The sequence below is a fragment of the Anopheles merus genome, chromosome 2L (genome assembly GCF_017562075.2).
Source record: "Anopheles merus strain MAF chromosome 2L, AmerM5.1, whole genome shotgun sequence".
Classification (NCBI taxonomy): domain Eukaryota; kingdom Metazoa; phylum Arthropoda; class Insecta; order Diptera; family Culicidae; genus Anopheles; species Anopheles merus.
In genome coordinates this window covers 38,820,852-38,841,284 of record NC_054083.1, presented here as the reverse complement: position 1 = coordinate 38,841,284, position 20,433 = coordinate 38,820,852, and the positions used below count along the sequence as shown (strand labels likewise).

At 47.1% G+C, this 20,433-nt stretch overlaps 1 protein-coding gene across 9 annotated transcripts in view; it reads right to left on the bottom strand.

Moving 5' to 3' along the window:
* The window catches only part of LOC121592147 (tyrosine-protein kinase Src42A), an 89,360-nt gene that overhangs the window by 42,793 nt on the left and 26,134 nt on the right, over positions 1 to 20,433 (bottom strand). Inside the window, exon 1 of one of the 9 annotated variants that reach the window (XM_041913509.1) lies at positions 12,270 to 12,861. The exons of 6 other annotated variants lie outside the window; for them this stretch is intronic. The gene's annotated coding sequence lies outside the window, so the exon portion shown is untranslated. Of the gene's footprint in view, positions 1 to 12,269; positions 12,862 to 20,433 lie in introns of those variants that run through there. 2 more of the 9 variants (XM_041913511.1, XM_041913512.1) reach the window with 2 other exon arrangements.

Genomic DNA, 20,433 nt, shown 5'->3' with positions numbered 1-20,433 from the left:
AGAAGAAAAGCAACTCCTCCCCGCCCTTCACTATGCGGGGGTGCACCGGAGCGTGAAAAGTAAACACTGCCCGCACCGCTCGAGAGCGGTCTACAAATGGTTTGAAACTAAAAGTCAATGTGGTCCACGCACAAGCGCACAGAGGAGGGAAAATGCTGCTTTCGTGTTTTTCAGTAGAGTTAGTTGTCAATAATTTTGTTGCATATTTACAACATATACACACCTGACGGCGACGAGATGTACAAAAAAATATTCGCCACAAAAACACACCAAACGGTTGCCCAAACACCCTTGTGCACCCTCTCTTTCCGCTCGACGTTCAGCCTAACGCCGCTAAGTTCAATACGATGAGCGAAACGGATTAGAAGCCGCGATCGCTGCATCACACACACGTACGTACACACACATACACACTCGATCGTGCGCACGCGTGTGCACTCGCCGCGAGGTTAGCCAATTTAAGATGGCGTGGAAAAACCTTCGGCCGGTCATCTACCGGTGGGCGAAAAAGGAGGTCCGAAAAGTTTTTCACGGTGAGCGTGTGCCACACCGGGTGAAGCCCTCCCTCCGCCCCATCTCCACCTTAAAGCCCCTTCTTCAAAGTCGATCTGGTCGGCGCTCTGTCATGGTGGATTACTTTATGGGTGGCGGCAGCAACGACTAACGGCAAGCGACGAACCCCCTCGTACCCGCTACCGATGCAACAACACACAACCGAAAAAAAGATTGTGGCCACGAAACTGCTGGCGTCTTGGGAGCTCTGGGGGCGTTTTAGGCGTGTCGCAAGGTGCACTCCAAGCAGGTTGCATAGACAGGCGTGTATAAAGTGTAGCGTAAGATGTATGATTTGCGATTCTGATTTGTTTTGTCCCTAAATGCTGCTGCTGTTTTGTTGGAGATTTGCTCTAAAAAATATCGTAAAAGGTTGAAATTTTCCTTAATTTCAACGCGTCACCCACGTAATTTCCACGCGTCGGTACCATGCTAGACCGCCTAGTTGGCATACTCATGCGAAGTGTTGAGAAGATAGTTCTTAACTCGTTTTTTTTATTCTAATTTTTGTTATTTAGAGCAATGATGCAAACGGTTTAATTAATGTTACATAAAAATCTATTGACAAATTCTGAATTTGGTGCTGTTTGACAAGTACGTCAAGAACAAACATGTCTGATGGAAAAAATCCACGCTGTTAAAGGTTCTAATTGTTCATTATCACTACCATTAAACAAACAAAAATATTGAAATACCTGGGGACTTTTAATCTATTGTTAGCACAGTAAGTGTTAAATACCTCCAAGAGGCGACATACTAAATAAAAGAAAAATTCTAATAGCAACAGACAGCAAATGAGTTCGGTTTTTGATCTTTTGAGTTTCAAATGAATTTGGTTTGATTTCTTATAACAAAAATTATGTTATGTCTTCAGTAGATGCCCTTTTTCCTCCAATTAATTTTTTTTTAATTGACGAATAAGGTCTTGAACCTATTAATTCCCTCAGACTATCTTCAGACAAGTAAAAATGAAGCCCTAACATAAAAAAACAACCTTCTTGCATACACATGTATTCTAAGTGCTGCCGTCGTGATGAGTGGTTGTGAAAAAAACCAAAGACTCGTTTTCATCACTTTCCGCTAAGTCTAGGCCTCGATCACCGTGCCAACTAAAGCCTCGATCATGAACTACGGCTCGTTAGGCACGCACCCCCAACACCATTCACTGAGCTGCATTACCTCCTCTACGCCCCCAACGCTCCACCACCAAAAACTGTTGGTGAAATCGAAATGTGACGCTCACAGAAGCACGACGGAGTCTATCCACACTACACACTACCGCGGTCCATCATAAGCGTAATGGGGCGCAGAAAATCAAGGGTTGTGTGTGCAGACGACGACGCGCACGCTAGAGAGTGTGTTGAGCTCGAGAGTAAACCGCGCTCGAACTGAGAGATTGCCCCTCTGTGCCTTCGATATACAATCGATTCACAGTGACCTTGAAACAGTTTCATACAGGGGTGGTAAGAGGGACTCCAACTCCATCCAACACACACACACGCGCGCCCGTACACAGCACTTCAATCAGAGCTCCACGCGACAGAATTGGAAGAACCAAACCCTTCGCCCAAACCCAAAACGCCAATATGCCGGGGGTGAGCAAGCAGCACGCGCAAAACCTTGCCGCTAGGGGGGTGTCGGTGGATGGCCAGGCCAGGCCAGTGTTTAGTTGGCAAACTTTTTCGCCCCATAAATTGCGCGCAAACCGTCCCGTCCGCTGCGGAATTGTGCGAAAATGTGTGTGAATAATAGAATCACCGTGCTCAGCCCACAAACACCAACAACTTTTGTCACTTTCGTGTGCGATCTATATGCTTTGGAATGGTTGCATAGTTTGTGCCCAGTGAATGCACAGTTTGAGTGCATATTTTTACTCTTTTTGCAAACGCAAAAGCTTATCCGCAATCGTTTCTATATTGTTTCATTTACAGTATTGGTTTGCATTTCAACGTACATAAACGGTACAGTAATAATGCATTTCAAGCATTGTGCACCATATCTACATGCAAGAATCATAAATTAAACTTGTTCTGTGTGCAAAATACCGCTGCTGTGCGCATCCAATCGTAGACATTTTAAAACGCACCAGCACCAAGTCAAAGGCATGCCAAAAGGGAAATCGGCGCGCGCTGTCACCGTTGACGAATGGCGTGAATCTCGCACGTCGCTAGCAATAAACATTAGCATAAGAGCCAACAAATAGTTCTGATGAGCTGCACGAGCGAACGCGGGAAGGCTGCAGGAGAGCGTGGTGTGGAAAATCAAGATTACACACTGATTTGCATAAGATCGGCGTCGAGCGGTGCGTCGAAACGGAGACAACTCTGGCTTCCCCCAGAACGTTAAAGCCAGTCCCCTACTCCTTCTCCTCCTGCTGGTGGTTAGGATTAATTTGTTGCTGGCAGCCAACTCTACCGGCATCTGACGGCGCAGAGCTCCAAAGGGTTGACTCATAACAGGGGCACACCAAAAAAAAAAACTTGTCTCTATGTGTACGCACGGGACGGGCGCTGTGTGTGCTTGTGGCTGCCACGGAGAAGTGGTTCTCGTTTTGCTGTGACATTTTTTCCCCTATCCTGCCTTCCCTCTCTTCCTGCCTTGTCCGCCATCTACTATTTGCTACCGGAATGATAATCGTATGCAGCCTGGGGAGTGGTGTTAGGGTGCACATTAAGTCAAACGATTATTGGAGGAGGTGTGTTTGCGCTTTTTTTTTTGTTCTGCTTCAAGTCTGATACGGAGCTGCCGCACGCGCCTTTAAGTGATGCGACGTAAGAAATCAGAGCTCAAGCTTGAAGCTATGGAAGTTGTTTAGAGCAAAGTGAAAAAGAAATAATACACATTTGCTCGATGGAATGAGATGTAATGTAAATAACAAATTGAAAATATAAAATACTCTTCATAATTTATTCTTGCTGCAGACGTATTATTACAGCACCCACGCTCCTGCCCAGAGCCGCATTATTATTTCACAATGTGACACAAGACGTTCCCTTAATGGTAAGATATTATTCAACCCAGCGAATGCTTCGATGCGCGAAGCACCAGAGCAGCAGCCGCTTATCAACGGAACCACGTACGTGCAAACGCAGCAACAACGCAAACGACAAAATAACAACAAAAAAGGAACGGTTGCTGTCGCTGCTGCTGCTGCTGCCTGTCGAAGTTCTCCTTGCAAACCTTTGGGCCAAGAGCTTGAGCTGCCCATACGGTTTCCACTGAGACGGCATTTAACCTTGAAATCCAAATCGCACACTCACATACTTCCACTACGAGGCAACAGCTCCGTAGTGGTGCCCACCGGTAATAACTTAATGGTCCGTAAACGCTTTTATGAAAAAAGTCATAAAACAGCTCCCAAGCGACCCAAAAATCGTCACCAGAGTATGAGAGAGCGGTACACCAGAACCCCAACTGCTGCTTCTTCCTATAGGCACACACTTTTGTTTTGCAAATTATGAAACTCCATTCCACCGTGTCTGTTTTGTGCCTTCCTTTCCAAACCAAACCCCTCGCGAGCAAAGCAAAAATGCCACAGCAAATGTAGTTCTACTGTTTGAGGAGCGCTGTTCTGCTCTAACCACGCTATACCCTCGGTGGGGGTTTAAAAATCAGCTGTTTCCATGCAAGCGCTACACCACTCACTTCCTCGATTGAACCGCCGCACCAATACCGATGGAAAACGGTACACAAACAACCACACAGCCCGCGATCACGATCACGATCGTTTGGTTAGCTCAAGGATAATCGCGCGAAACACGACCCGGCAGCAGCAGCAGCGGATCGGCATTCAGCCGCGCGTTGCTGCGAACTTTCTATCGGCGGTCGCTCGCTCCCTGAACCTGAAGCACTGAAAAGGCAACCACCAGCCGACTCGATCGTCAACGATCGTGTTGAAGCTGTTGCTTCGGTCTGGCGGGGCAAGATCAACACAAAGCACAATCCACAACATCTCGCAGAGGGCCAAACCCTCTGTTTGACGTAAAACGGGTGAAACCACTTTGCACAAACACCGTCACAGGAAACTCACTTCAACAAACCAGCCTACACACACACACGCGCACACACAAACACACAAAGAAAACGGGAGTGGTTTGTGGAGTGAAAAGAGAAAATTCTAACATCCAATAGATTTATGCTAATTGATTTCACTGTGCTCGACGCTGGTAAAGGTAAATAAAGGGCACAGCGCGGCCAGGGTGTGCAATGCGATAATGAGACGCATTGGCAAATGCCATCCCCTTCCCTTTCCCGCTCGTTGCTGCAGAGGAGTTCGATTTGCAGCCAGGCTGCGTTAAATGTCACGCAGCACACTGCAGAACTGCGCTCGCGCTTACGAGAATCCGTTGTGCGGCTACTAACAAGCTTTATGCAGCCAGTTCGCAAAAAAAAAAACTGAAGCAAACTATCCTCGTTGAAAGGGCGACAATCTGGAACAATTCCGCAAGCTCAAGCTGTTGCGCGATCAACCACCTCCGCCAAGTGTTGTGCACCAAGCAGCGAACTAGGTGAAATTTGCTCAACCCATCGAGATTGGCAACATTGTATGCTGCGGGCCCGTGTGTCGTGTGCCCACAAATGAGAGCATAAATCGACCACCACCAACCAAAGCGAGGAAAAGCGGACACAGCGAACTGTCTTCGATCGGAAAGCAACACCCTTTTGCACCGACAATTTAACCATTTTCCCTTTCTTTACACCACACACTTAGAGTACTCGTTAGAGCTTCTGCGTTGCGTTGCGTAGAGTGCTCGTTGATTGAGCGTTGCGTTCTCTGTTTGGATTGGCATTTCACAGCTGAATGTGATTAAAGATCGATTTAGCAAGCGCTCGCGTTAAAGAGCGCCCCAGTAATGCATTCAGCAGTATTGCATTGAAGATAGGGCAAATCAATACATCGTTAGTGAGTTCATGGGAAAATTAGAAGGATGACAAACTATATTTACTGCAATTTAATTCTGCATTAAGCAGTATGATGTATTAGCGTTTAAATATTCCTACATGCTAGTGTAGGCAATAGAAATTAGAAATCTGCACAGCGAAGTAAAGGCTCCCGAATTGAAACCCTTTTTTATTTTCAAAAGCAACAGCCTAAACACACTGCTCAGAAGCTCCCACCATTCACGTAACGTGGTGGTTGTTCAAACGTAAACCTCTGTACAAGCGAGACAGCGTCACGGGACGGACAGTGAAAGGAAGCGAATCGACAACACCGGAAGCTTAATTGCGAACCAAATTGCAAATTGCTGCTCGGGAGTTGGATGCACTTTTTATGCTGCTTTGCGGGTGCTACGATTTATTTCGGTTGCACCGTCAGTACACCTTTCCCTGGTACCTTTGCAACCCTTCCGTTCATTGGAGTTTCCAAAGAGTTCAAAGACATCAACACACACACACACACACACACACACACACACATACATGTTGCAATGGAATTAAAATTCAAACGTACTGTGACGAAGGCAACTGACCGCGTAGTTTACTAATTAGTCAGAGAGTATTCGCTGCGATGCAATATCGAAAAAAAACGATGTGACAATCGAAAAAAGAAAACTAAAACATGGGGAAAATTGTACCAAGTCACAAAATATTACACACGCAACTCATGCGCCAGCCAGTCCGCAGTAAAACGACGCACGCATGATGGAAGGGGAGCGCTGTAAGCGTGTTTGTAAGTACGCTGGAGTGTTTGAGGCGCTACCCCACCGTTCCTTTTGATGCAGCCGTTACACGAACGGTGAGATGTTTCTGCAATCAGCGTAATTTACTTACAATACGATCCCTCACCCTCTCAACTGGACGGATTGAGTGGATTGATTCCCATTTCAAATGGAAAAACGGTAGGGTGTGAAAAGGGGTTCTATTCAATTGGAGGTTTAGAATAACACTCAGATCGCGTGAATGTTAGAAAGGTTAGTAGCGTTTTGCGTTGAGGTTTATTTGATGCTCGATATTTTTGAGAAACTATAATGCAATCACTACCACAATGCGCTAGTGCCATGTATATTAGTAGTGTGCTCTCTGGTCCGGACCCTCGACTCCAGCTATTATTAGTTCAAGTTCGACTACGGCAAAATCTTATTCCGCCTGGAATCAGAGACATCTTAAGTCGTCCGAAGTCATAGTCTTCCGTAGTCGTCGGGAGTCGGCTTGAGTCATCCGGAGTCATCGGGAGTCATCCGGAGTCATCCGGAGTCATCCGGAGTCATCCGGAGTCATCCGGAGTCACCCGGAGTCATCCGAAGTCATTTGGAGACATTCGGAGATATTCGGTGACATCAGGAGTCATCAGGAGTCATCAGCAATCATCAAGAGTCATCAGGAGTCATAAGGAGTCATCCGGAGTCGTCCGTAGTCGTCCAACTCCAACTTTCAGTACCACTAGTTCCACCTGGAATCAGAGTCATCCTGGGTCGTCCGAAGTCAGAGTCTTCCGGAGTCGTCCAAAGTTGGAGTTGTTTGAAGTCGGGCGGAGTAGTGCAAAGCCGGAGTCGTCTGCAATTAGCGATATGAGTTGGACGACTCCGGACGACTCAGGATGACTACGGATGACTCCAGATGACTCCAGATGACTCCTAATGACTCTGACTGACTCTTGATGACTCCGGACGACTCAGGCTTCGAACGACTCAGACTTCGGACGACTCCAACTTCGGACGACTCAGACTTCGAACGACTCTGGATGATATTTGCATTAATTGAGAAATTTTCACTCAATATTGCAATTGACGCATATTCCTTAAAGCGTGTGCCTTCCTAATTGCAGCTAAATCTCAACCGAAACATCCGTCATTTGCAACCCCCCCCCCACCCCCCATGTACCTTCTCTATCTTCCAACAGTAAAGGTGTGTTGCACGTTCCCTTACGATTAGTCACGAACATCGGCAATGGTATCCCACGGGTGGTCACGAACGATATGGCACGGGCCACACCGAACCACTTGCGCCAGCTGCCACCAGCCACCAACGAAGCGGTTTGCCACTGATGCCATTAATGGCGGGCAATGCGCACCAACTAATAGGCAAATAAAAATATCGTTTTGATTGCAGTCCCTAACACCGATGCCTCTGCCCGGGGGGGAACATTAGCGCTAGCGTTGCATCTTCCCGGTTGCGCGGGATGCGTTCACAACTCCTCAGGGTAGGGTGGGGTTTCGCTTTTTCCCTGCTTTGTTTTATCCAAAGGGTCACGTTGGTACAGGGATGAGCACAGCACACACACACACATACACCTGCGAAGCGATCAATTCACACTGCACGATGCATTCCATCGCTAATCGCCGGACAGTTAGCGAGGCGCGCGATCACGTTGATAGACAACCTCTGCTACCCCTTTTAATGGGGCCCACCAATGGGGGAGAGTATGGGAAGCGGCACGCACACTCTCGCTGACTCTATTTAAGCCCCTTGCAGTTGCGTTACACATTAAAACACAGATCATCGCCAGCGCAAAGGAAAGGCTGAGTGCTATTGTATCGATTCATCAGCTAACGGTTGTGTACAACATGCGTTGAACAACGTGGAGCTAAATTGTTCCCAATTACCTGCCCAATGCTTTCTTTGCGGAAAAGGGCAGCCGAACAGGCGAACCCAAAACCCCAGGCTTAAATGTGGAAAATGAGTGAATTTACAAGCGACAAGCGTTTCCGGAATGCGTGAGAATTTGCACAGGAATCACGCAAAGCTTCATCTCGCCCGGCAGCGTCGAAACAAAGTTGAAACGAGCGATGCGGCAAAATCACAATGACTGCAGAAAGTTAAGCAGACAACACACACATAAACACACTAATAATAATTTAAGCATTTGGTTTCTGCATAAAATATTACCATTGCAAGAAACCAATGCCAGACGTTTGTCGTCTCCTGTGGGTTGCCTGTGATGTCTGAGCAAAAAGAAATCAAACTAACCGCACCAACCGTCCCACATCCGCCTTGGCAGCCAAGGAGACTGGCCAGCCTATAGGCTCTGGCCTATGGTAATGTGGAAAGTACAATAAAAATGCACACATCCGGTGGTGCAATAAAAATAAATCTTACCAGACTCGCAGAAACAGGACTGCAGCTCCGATCGGAATCGTTCGAATCGGGGGTCTAGGCGAAGGAATAAATAGCCTTGCAGCGGCGGCAAACCGCCGTGATGGTGTGGCCATCATCGTGCCTTGGGAATAAGGGGGAGCGCGACACATTTATTGTTTTATTGGGCTGGATTGGGCTTTACAATTCGCGCCAAAATAGGAGAATATGTGCAAAGTTGAAAACGTTCGTCCACAGGCAATGCGAATTTTTCATTCAATTAACGTTAGACAAAGCGATGTTTCTTCCACTTGATCGTATCATACCAGCCCATCAGTGTTGGTGGCGGTGGTCGCCTTCTTACTCCAGTGTGCTGCTCAAGCTCTCTGTTGTTTCGTTGTTACAAAACGCTCCCCCAGCGACAGGGGTTGTATAGATTGAAGAGCGTTTCCTGGGCCGCTTAGGGCTTCCAAAGTTGAATGGCACCATGGGCAACTCTGGCCGGTCGGTTTTGCAGCGCTGGCCCGGCCGCTTGGCATGCCGTTCATTGCGGTCAGCGGCGCGAGCGCGCGCGCGTTAAATGCATTAAAAATCATGTCACATAGCGCGTGGAGACGCATCGCACTGTGACAAGTGAAAGAAAAGATACTGCTCGAGGCCACAGCGAGGTGGAGAAGGTAGCATTACACAAGAGGGGAGAAAGAAAGACGAAATGTATGTTTCCAATCAGCCCACGGCAGACGGTACGAGGAGCGCGCGAGGGTGTGAAAGGGCGTTACTTTTGCTTTTACCTGCGAGCGAAAAGGGACAGTAAGGGAACTTTTTAACCTGAAGCAAATTGTGAGCAAAGCTCTTCTCTGCTGATGGCTCCAAAGGTGGCACAAAGACACAGCAAGCAGCAAAACGAAGCACATTGAATTCACAATTTTGCATTAGAAATTGGCGAAATGTGAACGCTTACGTAACAGAGAGCCAGAGCCACAAACAAACTCGTTGCCCGGTCGTTGCAAAATTGCCATTTTCGCCAATATTCATCCCACACGCGCTCGCACGCCCGCAGCGGGATGGAGTCTATGGTAGCAAATTTTTGCAAATACGCCAGCTCGATCGGTTCATCTTTTTTGCCCGCTTCCTACATGTGAGCCAAAAAAATGAAGAAGCAACAAAAAAACCTTTCATACACACACTACGCCCATCGGAAAACGACGATTCAACGCTAATGATTGATTAATGAAACGGGCACTTTGTGTTCCGATAGGGCGGGGCCAAGCGGGGTTTGGGTGCAGAGACAGAGAGGCTGCGGGAAATACGGGAAATAAAATTCCCTCAACTCATCGCGAATGGCAATGGCGAAGGTCTTGAAGGTCAATCGCCGGCTTAAAGTAGCGTCTATCGCTCGGCAAGGGGGTTCGAGGAAAAAAAGGTCCAATAAGGGTAATAACGAACACGAAAAAAAGCACTCCAAGACACACACACACACAGCTACTTTTATGGTGAGAAAACATGGGCGGCGTTTAGTTACACACAACACACATCCCGCTCGTACGCGTCCATCTTAGCATACTTTCACGGGAAGTGGTTTGGAGTTTAGCTGTGCAACACTAACAACTGATATGCTGATTGCGAAGCTGGCACATAACGAAACAAACACTTGCGTGCGCACAGACACACACACACACACCCAGCATCGCTATGTTGGAGTTGGAATGGCTCCAAAACTCTTGCACCTTTCTGTTCTTCCGCGTGTTTTACACCGTGCGCTGCGCTGCTGTCTCGTCTGCATGCCAACGGCCCAGAGCAAAACGCAGACGGCGGCCGAAGCGAGCTGTTGATCCTATCATCCCCGTCTGTCCCAGCGGTGGTTTGATGGTTTTCGGTTCTGTCGGTCTTGCGGGCGGACCCTACACCGTTAATCATGGGCAGGGTTGAAACACACGCGTTGGAACGTCATCTGCCATAGTCGTGTACTACGCGCAGCCGTACAAATGGAAACAAATGGAAGATTCCACCGATGAACCGAGGGCAGCGAAATGGAGTTGGACGCGTCTACCAATGCACTCCCCTGTTCTCCCCACAGTCACCGCACTAAAAAAAGGGGTGTCTTGTCCATCATAAGTACGTATTCGGGCAGTTTTTTCTTGCCCATCGTTCGTTCCAAGCCGTAACCACTCCGGCAAAAACCGCCGAAGAAATTGTACTCCGCTCTACGCATTGGAGGTTTCTGCTTTTCTTTTCCCATTCCCAGCTCAACTCCACCAAAGCCATCAAGGCCCGGCGGTCTGTGTTAGCGGTTCTCGCCGACCGTTGTGGCTGCCGCGAAACACACCCAGAGAGCAGGGAGGTAGGAAGACAAGTCCGTCACAAGATCGAAACCGGATCGAATCGACCGACGGGCAGAACATGATGGCTTTAGTTCGTTTTAGAAAAAAAAAAACGGCACCCGAGTAGCTCAGGAATAGAAGAAAAAAAAACAGTAAATAGACGGATCGATAGTCTCCCCCACTCTATACAAAAACGAACCGAAGGAGCACACACAAGCAGCTGACAAACTTCCTCCGTCTGCTGGTGGCTAAGCTTCCTGGGAGTACACAGCGGTTTCTGTCCGTGCGACTATCCCATTACAACCAGATTCCTCAGCGCGGTGTTACTAGCAGTAAGTGAGCAGCGCAGAGAAGGGGGGGGGGGGTATAAATATTCAACACTCTTGGATGGCTGACTTTTCGCACCTCCCCGGGAGGCGAAGGCGATTGAACGATGGTCTAATCTTACGCAAAGCCACAATCTCTATTTCCATTTGCAAAAAAACCCTGCGTACTCTATTCCCCCAACTTGCCTCAATGTATTGCCAACTCAAACAACCACTAAACTAAACATAAAAATACACATCAACATTAAAAAAGAGGTGCAGCAGCAACAGCGCTGCGTTTGTTTGTTTGTTTGTCCCCCATAACGTGATCATACAGAGCTCCAGCGCACTCTCACACATATACACATACAGGGCACATGGATACACACTGCACATAGGTCCGTACCACTCGACCAAGAGTCAATCAAGCATTACCAATTACTTTTCCTTCGTGATGGTTCTGGTGCGCGTTCACGTTTACCGTGACGGCGAGTTCGTCGCTTTAAGTCTATTGTTCAATATTAAATTGTTTGCTTTTTTTTTTCTTCTGTCTCTTCTTCTCCCTGTTGAGCGTGCCGCGTTGAATTCCACCCGTAGAAACACGTTAAATTCTGACACTGATTTTTTTTTAATTATTTTTGTTTGGCCAAATGGTTAGCTTCGCTTCTATTACTAGTGGGGTGGCGTGTTGCAAACCGCCGTCAGTTGCTGCTAATTGAACGGGTCGAAATTTTCCTCCTTTGCTTCGCCATGCTCACGTTGCTGCAGTTTTTGCTTGCTCAAGATCGCGGCGCTAATGTTGGGGCTGATCGAGACATCATAAAGAACCACCGTACACACACCTAAATACCGTCGTGGGGCCACCAGCAACCACAAGCTACTGTGGACCAATTGCGCGCACACACACACGCACACACGATTTCACGTACACACTCTATGCCACCACCATCGTCACCCATGAACTGTGTCGCTTCGGTGGAAAGCGAAATGTGGAAAAGCCAGTGTGTTTGCGACCAGGCGGCCACAAACACATCGGCAATAGATATATCTTAAGCAGTAGTAAATGGCGTACACGTACACGCGCGCAACTCACAAAACATGCCCTCCCCCCCGGTCGTCCGATGGGGTGGGTAGGTTCACCACTCGGTAAGGCGCGCTGGCGACTAAAATGTAACGCGGGTTGGAGGTAGGGGATACACCGTGAGCGGTTAGGCAAGAACCGAAGAGGGGAAAAGCGCCATTGGCACCAAGTATATATGCTGCCTTCCCCCCTGCGCCCCAGAGACGACCAGAGGCGCACAATGCACTAACGAACTGTAATTTTGTTTTGGTGTGTTATTAAACACTGGGTCAGAAATCAAGCTCGCATCCAAAAAAAACCAGACACTACTTTTTAAACGGGAAAGCACTACTACTTTAGACGTTACGGTTTCGCGCGTACTTGCCCGGACGACGCGTGGTGCTCTGCGAGGGAGTAAAACAACGCCGACAGACCAAACAAACGAGCATGCACAATTTTAGTGCTGCCCGAGCGCGAAATAAGGGGGTGTGTGTAGAACTTGAAGCGTTTTTTGTTTGTGTTTGTTTGTTGGAAAAACCGTAAAACTGTCGCGACGCAGACGACACACGTCTTCACTGAGCGCGCCTCCGAAACTGACTAAGTGGTAGGAGCGCTCACGCATGCACCCATAGTCATAGAGCCGGGGTGTAGTGCCGGCGCTTGGCTCCGGCTCACGAGAGAGCGGAGAGGCCGCTGAGCGAAAACTCTCGTAAGCTAGTGAGAGAGTGCCCGAGAGTCGAACTCGCAGGGAAAAGGCATCGATCGCGATCGATTTGAGCGTTCGGAGCGCGATCGCAGTAGTGACCGGGGGATGGTGCAGCTTTTTGCAGAGAGGGTTAACTCGAAGTGCGGTTTTCCCAAAGCGGTTTATCATCTCGTTCGATGCTGCAAACGTGGTCTCTCCAAAGAATAAACTTTTGCTGAGAGCATAGGAGATGAGCAAAGCAGTGGAGAAACAGAGCTCCACGCTCATCAAAAGCTCACGCGGCTCGGAAGCTTTTGCCATGACGAGCGCTGCTGCTCAACATTCGAACGAGCAACTTCTCCATGATGCGGCTAATGAAGGACGCGAGCAAAAAAAAAAACATTTTTTTTCTCACAACCTTTGCTTGCTACCTCCCCCCTGGCAATTCGATATGGTTCAAACCCCGTTTGCATCTGGTTGTTGCTAGCTGCTGCTGCTGCATCATGCGAAGATGCATCACGGGGTCTTCTTCTTGAAGTGGTTGATTTGCTGCTCGAAGCAAACACAACAAACGATGCAAAATGGATTTAGAGCTGCCATACGCTTTTATTAGCGAACAGAACTGACGAAACAGGAATTTAAGGAACGGGTACCATGAAGAGATCCACATTTGGGCTTAATTTAAGTTTGTTTTGTTAATAGTAATTTAAGGTATAAGAGATCTCATTCCAATGGACTCGATGTAAAAAGGGCTTACCATAACACTAACTGAGATAGAGTTTAACCACTTTAGATGAGTATCTTGTAAACTTACCTGAAAAGAGAAAAAGATAGAAAAAAAAAGATTTGAATAAAATACTTCCAGTCGAAGAGGCTTCATTTTTACATGAAATAAATTAAATAAATTGAACAAAGCGCTCATAAATCCTCCAATTAGCTTACACGACACGGCACAACTGTCCAGCTCAGTTTTATCATCGCTTCCGCACAGGCTAATCACATTCGTGGCTGGCATCCGTGTGCCCAGACAAGCATGAGCGGCTTTGCTCGTCGTCGACATTGCACTCCTCACGACCAGGATCTAAAACTGATCTTGTAACAAGACTGAACCAGCCAGCCAGCCTACCTCCGCCAGAGGCATCACTCTACCGCAGGGGCGGCGGGCAGGACGTGTGAAGCAATGATGTCATTGACATCGATTTGCAACGTCATACTAACAAGCGCGCGCCCGTTCGCTGATGAGAAGTTGCACAGCCACTACAAGCCACCCAAGCGTTAGAAGACAGAATTGATTTGAAATTACGATGAAAGTGGTTCCTTCTTTTCTATTTTCATGCACGGTATCATATGCATTGAATAAAAGCGGCTCGATCGAGGACAGTTTTTGCATGATCATCTCCATGTGCGAGTATCGATTTATGCAAGACTTCACAGTGCCACTTGTTAATTAAAGTTAGGGAGCGGCATGACGACTTCGTGAGATCTCCAATATTAATGCAGGTTATAACTAGCGTGCTTGAAGATAAACTGGATTGCAGTTACTTGATTAGATCTGATTGAGGTACTCAATTATACATGGATGCATTTTTCAAAATCGTATATTATCAAATTTTTTTATTGGAGATCTGAGTTTCAGATCAATTTTCTTCCTAATAAATCTGTCTGTAACACTTATTTGCATATAAATTATTCTTCAAATTGTGGTTCATTATCAATGTGTTATCTGTTTGTGTTATCTATCGATTAAAAAAACTACTTAAATTCGTAAAAGACGCACCCATTACGATACGAATTCATTTTCATTTTGCGATTGTTGTTAATAGTATATCGTATTTTACTATACACTAATTGGATAAAAATGTGATCGAATGCCAATCGAAGCTATTGAACCTCCTGCTATCTCATGTTGTCAAACACGTGTCTGGTCATCGCGGAATCAAAACACCAATCTCTCGGACGCCATCTAACTCACCAAACACAACAACGCCATCATCCCTTGCGAATAACATTCGATTCGTTACTAACCTTCCTTTTTGCGCTGCCGCTGCCTAACGTTTACCAAGCAAATTAGCAAACATTCGCATTCGACCACAGAAACCCTGCTACCTACCTACCCGCTTGCCTCAACCCAAGCCTAGAGAGACCTCCCCCTCGGGCCCCACGAAAATGAAAACTAAAAACCGTAAGCTGCGATCTTCCGTTACCTTTTTCAATGTCATTTTGGCGATCGGAATGAATAATGCTCTCCCCTCCCCATGGTTCATGGCACACGCGGAGATACCTCCCCCTTTCCCCGTTCTCATTTCACCACGCACATGGGAGCAAGTTTGCATGTAATCATTCAAACAAAATTGAAAAAAAAACGAACGAGCGATTGTTCTCCCTTTTATGTCTTCCTTCTTTGATGGTTCGTTTGGCGGGTTTGGTTGTTCGCGCTTGCATGCCCCGGTTAATGTTTGGCGCGGTGTCTCGCCGAAACGGCGGGCTGTACCCCAGACGAAACTGTAAAAATCTATCAAAACGCCAACCACAAATTGGCCGTGTATCGGGGGCCGTCCAACAAACAGGACAGTTCGATAATAGGGTACGCTGGCGACCAACGAGTTTGTGTTGGACTGCTATAGCGTGTGGTGGGAAGCGGCGAACGAAGCTGTGCACACAAAACAACACGCGTCTGGAGAAAAATTGTGTGAACAAAAAAAAAAAAAAAACACGCACAAACAACACGCACACAATCTGACTCTAGTTCTATTCTGCCCGCCGATGATTCACCGCCCAACGGTTCACATTCACAGTCACGGAACGGAAATGTGTGCGCATGCAAAAGCGGCCCGAGCCACGACTCCAGAGAGCACATGCGGCAGCATCGAGCGGTGGCGGAAGAGTAGCGGATAGAGCATTCTCGCACCAGGCACGTACTGCGAAGAATATTTCGAATTTAGTGATAGCAGCGAAGGGCGCGAAAGGGTGTGCACCTGATGCGCTGGTCGGCCATCGGTCGAGATGATCTCAGACAGCCCAGATAGAGCGAGAGCGAGTGCAGCAACAGTCGGCCGAGGGACAAGAATTTTGCCACACTTTTTTGACGATGCCACACAAATCCGTGTGCGCTTTTCCAGCTGTCATATAAACGAGAAGAATCGCTACCAACCTTCACATAAAATGTAAATTGGCCAGACGCTGGTTGTTAAATTGGTGGAAATGGCTTTATGACAGACGGTGGAAGCGGGTGAAAACGAGCGCACGAAACACACGATCGCGATTTTGGTTCCTTCCCCATTTTCGATGACCCAATTCTATGCCTAAGCCAATGCTTTATGGCAAACGATGTGCTAATTTTTGCCACGAAACACACATATCCTGTGTCCCCAACAGCAAGCAGCTCATCTCGTACGGACGCCGCGCCCTAAATCGATAAGTGTGCCACACAATCAGCTGTTTTATCACACATTTGGCTGCTTTGGGCTTTGTTGTCGTCATAGGGTTTTTATACAGCACACTTCCAGGAAGCAAACCATTCCCGAAGCTGATTTTATTTAGGTCAAAGTGTAATCAGGTGAAAAACAAACGCTGATATTGGAAAGTTCTACACATGAAGTCTTCGATTTAACATTTGTGTATGTTTTTGTAATGGATTTTCCATCCATATTGTTGTTGACACAGTTTTTTTCCTTCTGTTACATAAACAAGAATTACACGATCTACTTCTCTCTCTAACGTCGCTAGGTCCAACAGTAGACCAGAAAATGGAACATTTTTCTATAAATCGTTAATCCTTTCCATTGAACTTGTGCGTGAACTCGATTGTCACGGTCGTGCACAAATTGCAAGCTCAGCACACACTCAACCATACACGCGAGTTAGGTATGAGTTAACCTGTTCGCTTTCCACGCACATTAAACGATTTGACATTCACGCAAGCCGCTTAATTGCGCGCCTGTGTCATTGTGAACACAAATTATTTTGTCATTTAGTATCATCACTATGGCAGGAAAAAAAACGAAATGTAATGTTTTATTATTTCCACTGAATACTTTCCTCGTCGATTGTTTGATTTTTATAGAACAGAATCTAGATCCTGCGGCTCATTCTACGCTATCAAACACTTTAATACAATTAAATGCATTTATTCATACTCCACACTCTGTCCCATAGTGCGCCTGGGTCCAGTGCGCGGGGTGGTGCTGACATTTATTCGTCCGTAATAATGCGTTTAAATGCTTCTGCGAGACAGCTTCAGCTCCACTCGGAGGCTTGAAACAAAAACGATAATGCTAATCATTGAGACAGCTCTGCGATACCGTAAGCCCTTATAGAAGCGTGGATAACGATGATCAACAAATCAAACGACCGTTCATGTTTAACATTTTGCTCAGCTCATTTCCAATGGAAGCAGTCTCCATTTGCTGCTGAATGTAACGATAAAAAGCGGTTGACTTGATTTGTTTTCCATCATATTACGCCTTTTCTTAGGTTTCCAATCCAACCGTACTGCGACACTATCGGGAGCCACGTATCGTCGAAGGTAAACAGACCCGTTTAAAGAATTACTCATCATGTGCCGGCTTACACGCTGGTTAGTGGAGCCGAGCGTCCGGATGTCACCAGCCGTGGATCTGACAGCGAACTCCCGTTTACCAGTGGCAGTGTACTAAACAGCGGCAAGAACAATATTTGCACCCCGGCTCCACACGGATGGTGCCCAAAACGAGTGGGGCGACACGCGCTTACACCCTCTTTCGGTGTGTATCCCGGTTCCTGCGACAATTGTGTATCATTTTGCGCACACGAAAACATACCCTCGCCCGAGCGATACTACAGCCCAGCTGTGCAAATTGCGAATGTTCGAAGAATCAAAGCGGTTGCCTGTTGTAAGGGTTTTACTCTTTTTGTAAGCTTCCCTTGATCAGCCGGAACCATCGAGAAGGAGAGCCTTTTATTTTTGAGTTGTCGATGCTAAACCTGCTTTGGCAAAACGGTTAGCTTTACACAGGGGTTTTGGGAAAGTCCCGACCACTTGCTCGTTTCACCCAGCTCCGCCTAGCAGTAGCCGAGCACAATTAGACGATTGATCGTTGCACTTAGTCGCGCGCGCGCGCTCTGGGTGGCCCCAGGACGGACCAAACAAGGGGCAACAACAGACCCGCCGATGGATTGCCATATTACTTAATTGCTCGATCATCGCCCGGTGCATTTGATCGATTGGTTTGCATTCTCGGCGTATGGAAAGAGCGCGCTGCTACACCCGATGGGTGGTATTTGTTTTTTTTTTCTTCCAATGCACCGGCCATGAAGTGCATCTGTTTGTCGCGTGGATAATTTTCACCCCTTTTGACGAGTAGAACCTACGAGAGGTCCGTTGGAGAATGTGCCCGACCACCAATTCCTCTCTATTGTCATCGAGCGATGCAATGAAAAAAAAAAGTCCAGAGCAAAGAGTGATTGCTTTTCACTTGCAAACAACTCAACCGAAGCATTGGATGATGCAAAAGAATCAATCCGCCCACTGACAGGCGATGATTTGTGCTACGAGCTCTGACAAATTGCATAATACACCGTGTGGCGGACCACAGCGAGGCCGTTGAGGGAAGTGATTTTTACGCAATCACGGTTGACTCGGGACGCTTAATTACTCGGCATGCTTGAAAGGGAAGGCATGTCGCGGTCGAAGGGGACTAGGATAATCGATAGAAATGCTAAGTTGCTAAGGCAAACACTCCCCGAGAGCGTTCTATTGCAGTTGAAAAAAATCAATATGAAAACAAAGAACCTAACCGAGGTCAATTATCGTTCATATGGTAGATAGTTTGTTTAACATTTCAACTATAATAATGTTTCATTACTAACACAAATGACGCACACCTTTAAGCTACCGATAAGTGTACAACTTTACAAAGAGGTTAAAGTTTAACTGTCAGCTCCCATTACCGTGACGTCAGCGCATACAGTTGGCAAACGATAAAATCCGAAAACCCTACATCGCGCGGTAGCTCATCTGCTTTAAAGGGGCCCCTGCAGCTATCGCTATGCTCTAATCCTCAACGAAAACAATAATATTGACGAAAGCCAGAAGCAACGTCTAAAGCGACAGAAGCAACGTCTAAAGCGACAGAAGCAAAAACAATACAATCTCCAACGACACTTGGGCCATGCTTCGACGGCAATCTGCTGAAAAGGAACGTGCACAAGACAGTCACCCAAAAGATGAAATATAAACTCGCCCAGCCCATACGTAATCCCCCTTTTCTCACACCACCGCACTTGCTCTTCCCACGACATTCCCAACTCGGCATTGGAAAGAAGCATACAGTATAATGAGGATATTCCGGAAAATACCATTTCCTTAAGCTTTGAGAGGGAAACGGGACGAGACATTCCTTTTTTTCCCCCATCAACGACGTGATGTCACCTTCAGGACCAGCGAATATAGAAGCTCGTCTGCTGAAGTAAGATGGAGAGTTTTGGAAAAAGGTAAGCCAAATCCTCTTTTAATCGAAGAGAATCTAGAGCAGGGAAAATAATTTTCCATTTCCTGTCCATTCTAGCCACCATACCTGGAAAGTGAATGGCAGCTTCTAGGGTTCGCTTTCGCCGGTACGGAAAGGAGGGAAAACAGTGATGTGGTGGTTCGTAGAATTTCCCTACAGTTGTGGCGCAAGTTGCATTTCGCTGCAATTAGTGTAATGGTGAAATGTTAAGAGCGTCATTGCAGTGTAATTATGATAGGAATGAGTCTTTTCTCTCTGCACAAATCGTAATCAGGAGGGGTGAAATCGGTTGAAAACATGTTCTACTTGTATCTACTGCATGCATTAAAAGATACAAGTGTTCAGAGACAAGTACTGCACATAAGCATAATGTAAAAATGTATTTGAAAGAATTTTTCCACTTCAAAATGCAACGAAAACACACTTCTGTCGTAAAGAAAGCTGACTGTAGTGGTTCATAAAACCCAAAGTGGAAGAATGATTACAGACGGCGCAGAGAGGGACACATCTCACCAGTGACACGAAAAGGCCATAAAGTTTATCGATCCATTCCCGCGGGCCCGACCGCAAATACACCCAAAGAGCGTCATCAACCGCGAAAGTCATCAACAAACTCGCACCCAGGCGCGCCCGTGTTGGTACTCGGGGTGCGCAAATGGTGCGAAAGCAATTAATCGAAGAAATTAATCGGCCCCGTCCAGGCTGCGCTTGGGCAGAGCCCGCGGTCAACACCAGAAACAAAATAGAATACAAAAAGGCCCTACATAAAGGCACACACACGCACATAAATGCAGTGCTGTAAACAAAAAGCAAATCAGCGCACGTACAGCTCTCCCGCCGTGTAACGAGAATCGATTTCAATTAAAATGTTTCACTCGACTGGCTCGTTGTACGGCGGCGGGCGTGAATCACAGCTCACCCGTCCCTACAGCTTCTTGCGCGACAAATTATTCCCGTCCCGGGACTGACCGGTGTGTTGTCCGTCGCGTCCGTCGCGTCCTGCCTTGGG